Genomic DNA, 8,566 nt, shown 5'->3' on the forward strand with positions numbered 1-8,566 from the left:
AAAAACACCTCTTCTAGCACTGACGAAATGTCCCCCATCATCCTTTTGGGGTTGTGGTTGTGGTTTGGAGTGACAAGTGATCACTGCTATCTGTTTTATCACACTTATCCATCGTCTAGGCGTCACGACATCGTGAAATATAAGAATAATAAAAATAAAAATAAAAGGTTTGTGTGGTTCGCTGTTGTTTACCTACAATCATTATTGAATATCCATATCATGTCGCCACATTTTCCTGCTGGATGCTAGTCGGATGGGTGCCATTCTCCAGCCTTCGACCGAGTGCTGCTGGATAATGCATGCATACCTGGAAATGATCCTGATAACTCAAAGCCGAAACAATCTACATTTTGAATGGTGGACAAAGAAGACTCGCACTTCTCACATACAGCTCTGGGCCAGTGGTTTTTCGTAGGAGTTCATGCAAGACACATGCTCCCTTGGAAAGTGGTCCTCACATTTTCCTGAGTACAAAATCCCGATACTATACATTGTAAATTGATAACACTAGCTGGGTCAGATAAGGGCGAGGGAACCAGAGAGAATTACCCCGAACACGTTCTCAATATTCATACCATACACGTCACTAGTACCACTACTGTTATGCACATGTTTATAAAACAATTCATAACCACAGTGAACGGATATACTGATTATGCATGCGAAATTTAGAGAGAAGTGCTACCAAACAGAAACAAAGTGTGAATAAAATTCTAGCGACTTTTGAATCATAAACATAAGCAAAAAAATATACACCTGCTGCAAGTTTATAACGACCGAGCTGCAATTTGCTGCTATGCAATGGATTTACTGACAGGGATTAAATGCACAGGTGGGATATATAATGTCAATGGTAATTCGTCCGGTGATATAGATATAGAGATTCGGTTACGAATCACCGTCAACATACATGTATAGCAAATTACTTCAAAAATCTCGCTCCGAACCGTTTACCACTGAACTTACTTGTGAAAGTTACAAATGTTATCCATACCGATCCGTGACATCAGGACACAAGAGCTGCAATGAATATTTGAGAGTATCTCAGTAATAAATGCATGCGCTACTGGAGTTTGAGGCAGTGAGATATGAAGAAAAAACTCAGAAAGACTGCAACATATGGCGTGTTTGCTGTGAAAAAGTATACCATGATACAGTTTTGTGTGAAGAGAAAAAAGGCCCTATAAGTTACTAGTTATAATTAACTGTCCACCAAGGTAACGAATTAATAATTATAGCATCAGATAGTGAGACAGCACGGCACAAGACGAACAAGTTTATTGAGACATTCTACGACATGACACTGATTTCACACGTCACCTGGCTTTATATTATCTCTTTACCTTTGTGGACTTTGAGTCATAGCTAGTAACTTATAGGTCCTTATTCTCTTTACATATTACTATTGGCTCAACAACAGAGTTAAATGATACTGCATCATTTGCATTTCGTTGAGGATATGTATCATTCTGTAAAAATTAAAAATTCCTGGGCTGTGAAAAACATTTGGCGTTATTGGATGCTGACATAAGTATGCTCTTCTTCTGTGGCCGGTCCCCCTTCCTCTGCACGCCCAGCTCCACATCCGGCACGAAGAACATCATTCTCGCGCAAATCCACACAGCCATATGCATCATTCCTAGCCAGGATCCAGCTCTCGTACGCCTCATTGGGATCCATACTAGTGCACGTGTTCTGAACCAAATCAAGTTCATCATCATGGGAAACAGTTTGAGTTCTTAAGTCCAGTTCCCAGTTAGTCAGCACTGAAAGAGGAAAACATAATATTGTCAGAACGATGGATACGTGGATAAGATATCAACTATGAACTTTGTGTCACCTTTCAGTTATGCAAAGAGAGCTGCATGTTTTCACTCCCGTTGTACGGTTAACCTCAACTTTCTGAAAATCATGCACACTTCCGAATGTATAAGTGTGTAAGATGAAGGGCAGGTCTATAGTGCTAAATATGGACTTCGGGGGTGTGATTGAGTTCTACAAGCACACATGATGCGCAGTTGCCAGCGGTAAACAATATATCAGCACACGAAGCAGAGATGCCATATGATGTTGTCGACTAGGCCTTTCATTCCATTACTCTTCAGGTCGAATACAATGGTGATTAAAGGGGAAGTTAAGGCAAAAACTAAAATTTCACCAGTTGTAGTCTTCGGGGTGCTGAGTCGAATGGTCTTGGTCCGAGAAAGCTGAGACGCTCCCTTCCTACTTGAATCCCAATCGAACTCGCGCACTTTCACCGAAACTGGGTGACTGCGCCCTACGAGATGGGGATTTGTATGCAAAATGTCACTAAAAGCGCCGTTTCGTTCTTATAAAAGCACGGATGACCGCGATTGGCCCATATGTTGTAGTCTTTTGGACGCTGAATCGACTGGTTTTGGTCCGAAAAGGCTGCGATGCAGCGTTCCTCCTTTATTCCCAATCGAACATGGTTGAAGAAGCGGTCACGTGCTCCTGGGTGCCAAAATCACCTGGTCACCACGCCAGCAGGCGACAACTTTCACACCAAGGTTCAACTCGAGTGACAGGACTGCACCCAAAAAAGGTCAAAACAGGCTGTACGTTGTACCCTGCAGGCACGGTGACCAGGTGACTGGTGTACCCAGGAGCACGTGACCGCTTCTTCAACCATGTTCGATTGGGAATTAGGGGCGAACGCTGCATCGCAGCCTTTTCGGACCAAAACCAGTCGACTCAGCGTCCAAAAGACTACAACATATGGGCCAATCGCGGTCATCCGTGCTTTTATAAGAACGAAATGGCGCTTTTAGTGACATTTTGCATACAAATCCCCATCTCGTAGGGCGCAGTCACCCAGTTTCGGTGGAAGTGCGCGAGTTCGATTGGGATTCAAGTAGGAAGGGAGCGTCTCAGCTTTCTCGGACCAAGACCATTCGACTCAGCACCCCGAAGACTACAACTGGTGAAATTTTAATTTTTGCCTTAACTTCCCCTTTAACAAGTAAGCAAGTCCTTATAACCGGCACTTTTGGCGGGCAGAGCATTGACAAAAATAGCATTTGAAAAATAGTGCTAGTGGCACCCACTCTCACTTTACCATTCAAGCGCGTGCACGCAACAAATCTCACCTTGCTGTGCTTGAGGCAATGTACATTGCCAAGCTGAAGCCTGAACTGTGGGTGCAAAAGAAGTATGTGCGCAAGTTGTCACTGTTTTGACATTGTAGTACCGTAGTCCCCACTGTTGTCTGATGCTGGTAATATTTATTGTCTCACTGTGTACTTGGCGCCTCTAGCGCTATCTTTAAAGTGCTATTTGGTCTATGCTCTAACCGCTAAATATGCTGTTGGCCCCACTAGCGCTATTTTTCAAGTGCTATTATTGTCAATGCCTTGCTCGTCAAAAGTGTCGGTTATGAGGACTTTCTTACTACCTTGTCAATCATCATTTGATTTGACCTGAAGAGTAATGGAATGAAAGGCTTAGTCGAAATAATAATATGGCTCCTGTTCTTTGTGTGCTGATTTGCTTTCCTCTAACCAAAAATCTATTTAAGCACTATATCGCGAGACATTATTTTCATGATCGATGATGTATATAAAGCTTATGATGGTATCTGCCCATGATACACAATGCACTGAGGCCTGTAGGAATGCATGTATTATTGTTCCACACAGGAATTTCGAGTTAGAGAGGCCAGATTGAAGCGGTAACGTCATTTTTCGATGGTAAAGTATTTCTAAGAAACGTGTCCAGAACATCACTCTTGGAATTTTAAGATGAATGCTGTAGTACCATTTGGTAAAGTTTTGAAACCTCTGAATGTATCAATTTCGCTTTTTCCCAGAAAGGCAGGAAAAGGAACCCTATTACTATTCAGAAGCTCCAAATTTGGACGTTACGTACCAGGATCAGGTTTCGTGGGTGTCAACTTTATTTTCCATAGCAGGAAAACTGTCGCAGCCAGCACCAGCAGTCCTGCGCCAGACCCTCCCGCAATTATCGCTGCAGATTTGGAGCCGCTTGCGCTAGCTTGGTAGCCACTGGTTGCGTCGAGATGATTTGAACAATCAGCCTTTTGACACGGTGGTACAGGCAGCTCTTGTCCAGTCAAACAGGGGTATGCTTGTGGCGTCGAACGAAAGACAGTCACCTGACTCGTCCGATTTGAATTGTGCTGAACTTTTCTCGTTTTGCAATTTCTGCTTTCATCCCGCGCACTGATGAAATCTTCAGAGAACCACAAGACGCTTTCCAGATTTGATTTTGAACGTCTCCTTATCCTCCTGGGTTACCTCGAGAGAGATTACTGTCAGCAACTGCACAGAAGAACTGGCAGCCATGGCTGAAGTGAAGAAAGGAATGCGCTGCCACGAGGCAAGCAAAACTGAAACTGATGATGTGTTTGTTCTCTTTCGGGCATGCACAAAACACAGGACGGCGTGACTGGATAAACTGGACTCCTGGACTGTGAATAGGGGACTTGTAGAAAAAGTGTACTCCTTATAGGCAAGAGTATATTACCCTGGGGTTATATACTCTTGATAACCCCGGGTTATGTACTCTTGTTATAGGGGTATGCGCGGCAGGATGAAGCTGATCAAAACTGAGTGGACTCCTGGACTCTGTATAGTGGATTTTGGACCAATGGACTCTATATAGGGTGCTGGACATCATATAGTGCATGGACTCTATACTGAGTCTTACACATATACAGTCAGAAAGTGCAACAACTAGGCACACAACTGACAAGAGTAGTGAGACATTCGACGTCCTGACACCTAGCTTCAACAAATCTCCGTAGCGCTAACCAACAGCCTTCCCCTTTCTTTACTTATCTTTGATATTAATGACCCACCCAAGTTGGGTGGTGTGCTGCTTTGCTGTTTCGAATTGTAGTTAGACCGCTTTGTCAAATATCGTACTGGTCTCGTCATCGTATAGTAACAATCGACATTCTTTGTTCCGTTGGGACTGTAGCTTTTGCTCGTTTTCGTTGAGCTTGCCTTCCCCTCTTTGGTCTTTCCATAACCTTGAACCTTCCAAGTTGGAAGGCTGTCGGTTAGCGCTACGGAGATGTGTCGCAGCTAGGTGTCAGGACGTCGAATGTCTCAGTACTCTTGTCAGTTGTGTGCCTAGTTGTTGCACTTGCTGACTGTATATATTATCCAGTTACAGTGTCGGAGAGTTACTCTGAACTCGTATCCTTATGTCCTTTTCCTTTCCACAATTATTAATATTCTCAATTCATTGATGACATGGTGTCAACCAATATTATAAATGAGGGCTACCAGCTATGGAATAAAAGAACAAGAAGGCAAAAATGCACACGCAAAATATGGCCAGTTAAATGAGAATGAAAACCTCTCGATGGGCGAACAGCCTTTGGTGAATCATAAAATAAATAAAAGAAAGTAAGACCTACTGTCCAGTACTCTCTGTCTCTCTCTCTGCCTCGCTTTCTCCGAGTCCCCCCCCCCTCACAAGTCTCTCTACCTCATATGGAAAACCAGGAAATTCGCCATATCATTAATTTTTGTTTTCTTATATCATATCCTGATACCTGATTATTTTCGTTTTCTGTCCTACCTATCTTTTCTTGCATTTGGTGCTTGGTCCTGCTGCTGAACGTGAGACACATAGTCGAAGGAGGTAGGCCCAATTCATCAGCAGGCTGCTCCGGCTTCTCGCTTTATTGTCAGGTCTCCATCTTCTTCCTGTCTTCCCAATCTGTACTCTGCAGGTCTGTGCACTTCAGTGCTAATAATTTAAAACTAAAATTAAGGTTCTACCCCTGTAAGAGTGCAAATTTATGCTCCAATATTTCGACTACCAAATTATGCCAATAATCATGCTGCCCTATTCCGCGTAGCCTCTTGCTTATAGCCAGCGATGCTCTATCCCTAGTCTACATGTTTGGTGCAGCCGTAATCTGTAAATACCTAGGTTGTTAGGACACGAACACGCACTGTGAACCATGGTTTGTGGACAGTGTTATAGTACTACAGTAGCAGGGCTACCATCACGCCATAAACGTATTCCGTACCCACGAGCTTTGCAAAGCCGATATTTTGAGAATGTACCGTGAGACATGCACTGATGGTACCACCACTTCGTAGAATGCCTCCCGTTCATTTCTGTGCTCCTATCCTTATTCTCGTCAGCTGTGTACTTCAGCAGTTCAATTCAGCGCTCCAGTCCTCTTTAGTCTCGTGAGTTTGTGTACTCGTTTTGCTGTTTGTTTGGTTTATTTGAATTCGCACAATAACTTAAGCTATTCTCTCCTCCCTCTTCTGAGTTTGACTCTCCACCGGCCTTCTCTCCTCCCATTCCCGGCCTTACATTGTCTTGGGCCTCTGCAACCCCCCCCTCCCCACCACCATCACCACCCAACGCCCACACTACATTGTCACATGGCACAACTCAACCATTCGCTGCCAAAATAATATCAATCAATTAATCAATCAAATGATAGTTCAATGATTTTTCTTTACACACCTAAACTTACGCTTTCTGTGATTCCATACCGGCTGTTGCGATGCAGCCCCCAAGAGTTCCTAAATGATGTAAACTGTTTTCTAGCACCCTTTTTCTGTGGAGGTTTTCTCATGATGACGATTGTAAAAGAACAAAATTGGTGAGTTTTGACGGCACTGTCGAAGTTAACTTAACCTAATCCGTTGTGTTAGATAATGTCTTACCGACTGGTTGCGCGCCACTGGTTCGTGCACACCCATAATTAAGGTAGACCAAAATCCCAATGTACAGCCACAGCTGTACCGGTATCTGCAATGCAGCCATTCGTGTCTCGATGTGGAGCGTCTGCAAACCTGGTCACTCGTCACTTTGCTCAGAGAAGTATGTCTGCAAACGCACTTCTAACGTCTCTAGGCTCAGGGAAGTAAGTAGCCTTCACCTACTATTGAAAACATTACGCTTTTAGTTGTGCAAGAGATTTCGAGCCACATGTAAGTAGTCCTGATTTCTCGTGATGTCCGTTGTACAAAGAAGTACGTGACCAGCTTTGTGTGTCACCTGCTAGTAAAACAGTGGAGAGTACACGACGTATTAGCACATCTCTCGTTTGCTTCCTCCTTAACAGCTTATTACCACCTGCTTGGTTTTGTACCAACAGAAATGAAGGTGAAAGATCTGTCCGCTTGCATTCGTTCTCATCATCGTCTGTCATGTACTGTTCGCGTGATTTCGTGCAAAGAACTGGCCCCATACTCCTACTACTACTGTTGCTTGTTAGCTTCAATGCACATGTCGTTTGTTTTGCATACACTGTACAGTGATATCTGCTGAGCACATGGCGTGCATGAGTCACCCTGCAGATGTCAGGAGTTCTCACTGGAGTGCAACAGAGAAAGAGAACGGAACAGGTCAGCTGCCCTGCGCAGAAATAGGGCTTGAAAGTGCTACGTCACAGCATAGCAACAATTTCAAAAATTCAAAAATTGGATCCACTTGGATCCAGTTTTTGTATGGATCCAAGCACATTTCAAGCCGTCTTACTCTCAGCAAGGTGATGTAACCAGTGAAACTGACTGATTTGGCTACTGGGGGCGGGGTTACAACTGGTGGCGAAATAAAAGTCACACCTGCATGCGACATGAGTGGGTTGCTATGCACCCACATACTTAGGCAATAGCAAAGTCACACCTTAGTGGATCCAAAAATAGAAATCTGATGTCAACTTACTACTCCCTGGCCGTTTTGACGTCATCACTTTCAAGGCCTATTGTGACGTAGAGCATACTACATCTAACTACGAAAGAGGGACTGGTCAGCCTGCTTCAAGCAGGAACTGTTACTGTGACGAATAGTGTGTGAAAAGGAGCAGCCGCGGTGCAGCTGCCCATCCTCCATATCCCCTGTCTAACATGTTTGATTACCAGCAGATGGTTCAATGGTCTGCTTTAACTGCGCAGATGACACTGCGTTCCCTGCGAGTAGCTCTCCAGCAGCGTAGCTGATCAGGTGGCAGTCACTTGCGTGTAAATCCAGGTACTGTAAAAGCATGCAGTTGGGCGAGTCCTGCACATTGCAGATCAATGTGTCCATGCTTGCTCCAACCAAGACCATGCTTTTTTTTTACAAAAACCACTGAAGGTAGCAGCGTACCCCAAAATTCCCTGACAAATTTAATTTGTAAATTTATATCGCGGGCTGCATCATGTGAAAGAACATGAATAGCTGGAAAATCTGCGAAAATTTTGTCTCGAACTGACCAGCCGTACAAGAGTTATGGTTGAAAATGTTCCCTTGCAAGGAAAGATTTTTTTGTTGCACGCTGTCAATTTTTGGCAGCACTGTATTTAAATGTGAGCAGACCGTGCGCAACTTGTCGTATCATGGAAACACGCCAAAGTGTGCAGAATTTTGCTCCAAGGCCAAAAAAGTCCAAAAATCACGTTTTTCGGACTGCACACCGGCGGGCTTTGCCCGCCGCCCTGCAGCAGGACTTTTGCCAGCATTCTCGCGACGTTGCAGCGCTGTGAAAATGGCTTGCTGTGGAGGTCGCAGCACTGGATGTTGCATCGAAGGTACGACCTCGTAGCATGTGCTAAACCAAAAAAAT

At 44.2% G+C, this 8,566-nt stretch overlaps 1 long non-coding RNA gene across 2 annotated transcripts; it reads right to left on the reverse strand.

Moving 5' to 3' along the window:
• Nucleotides 1–596: 596 nt before the first annotated feature.
• LOC135826342 (uncharacterized) lies at nucleotides 597–6,888 on the reverse strand. Of its 2 annotated transcripts, none has more exons than XR_010555259.1 (2): nucleotides 6,684–6,888; nucleotides 597–1,766 (listed from the first exon to the last, which is right to left on the reverse strand). It is a non-coding gene; the product is annotated as an uncharacterized LOC135826342 (long non-coding RNA). The 2 variants fall into 2 exon arrangements; XR_010555260.1 differs by lacking the exon at nucleotides 6,684–6,888 and adding an exon at nucleotides 3,889–4,024.
• Between the last annotated feature and the right edge of the window lie 1,678 nt (nucleotides 6,889–8,566).

Source organism: Sycon ciliatum, chromosome 10 (assembly GCF_964019385.1).
Source record: "Sycon ciliatum chromosome 10, ocSycCili1.1, whole genome shotgun sequence".
Taxonomy (NCBI): domain Eukaryota; kingdom Metazoa; phylum Porifera; class Calcarea; order Leucosolenida; family Sycettidae; genus Sycon; species Sycon ciliatum.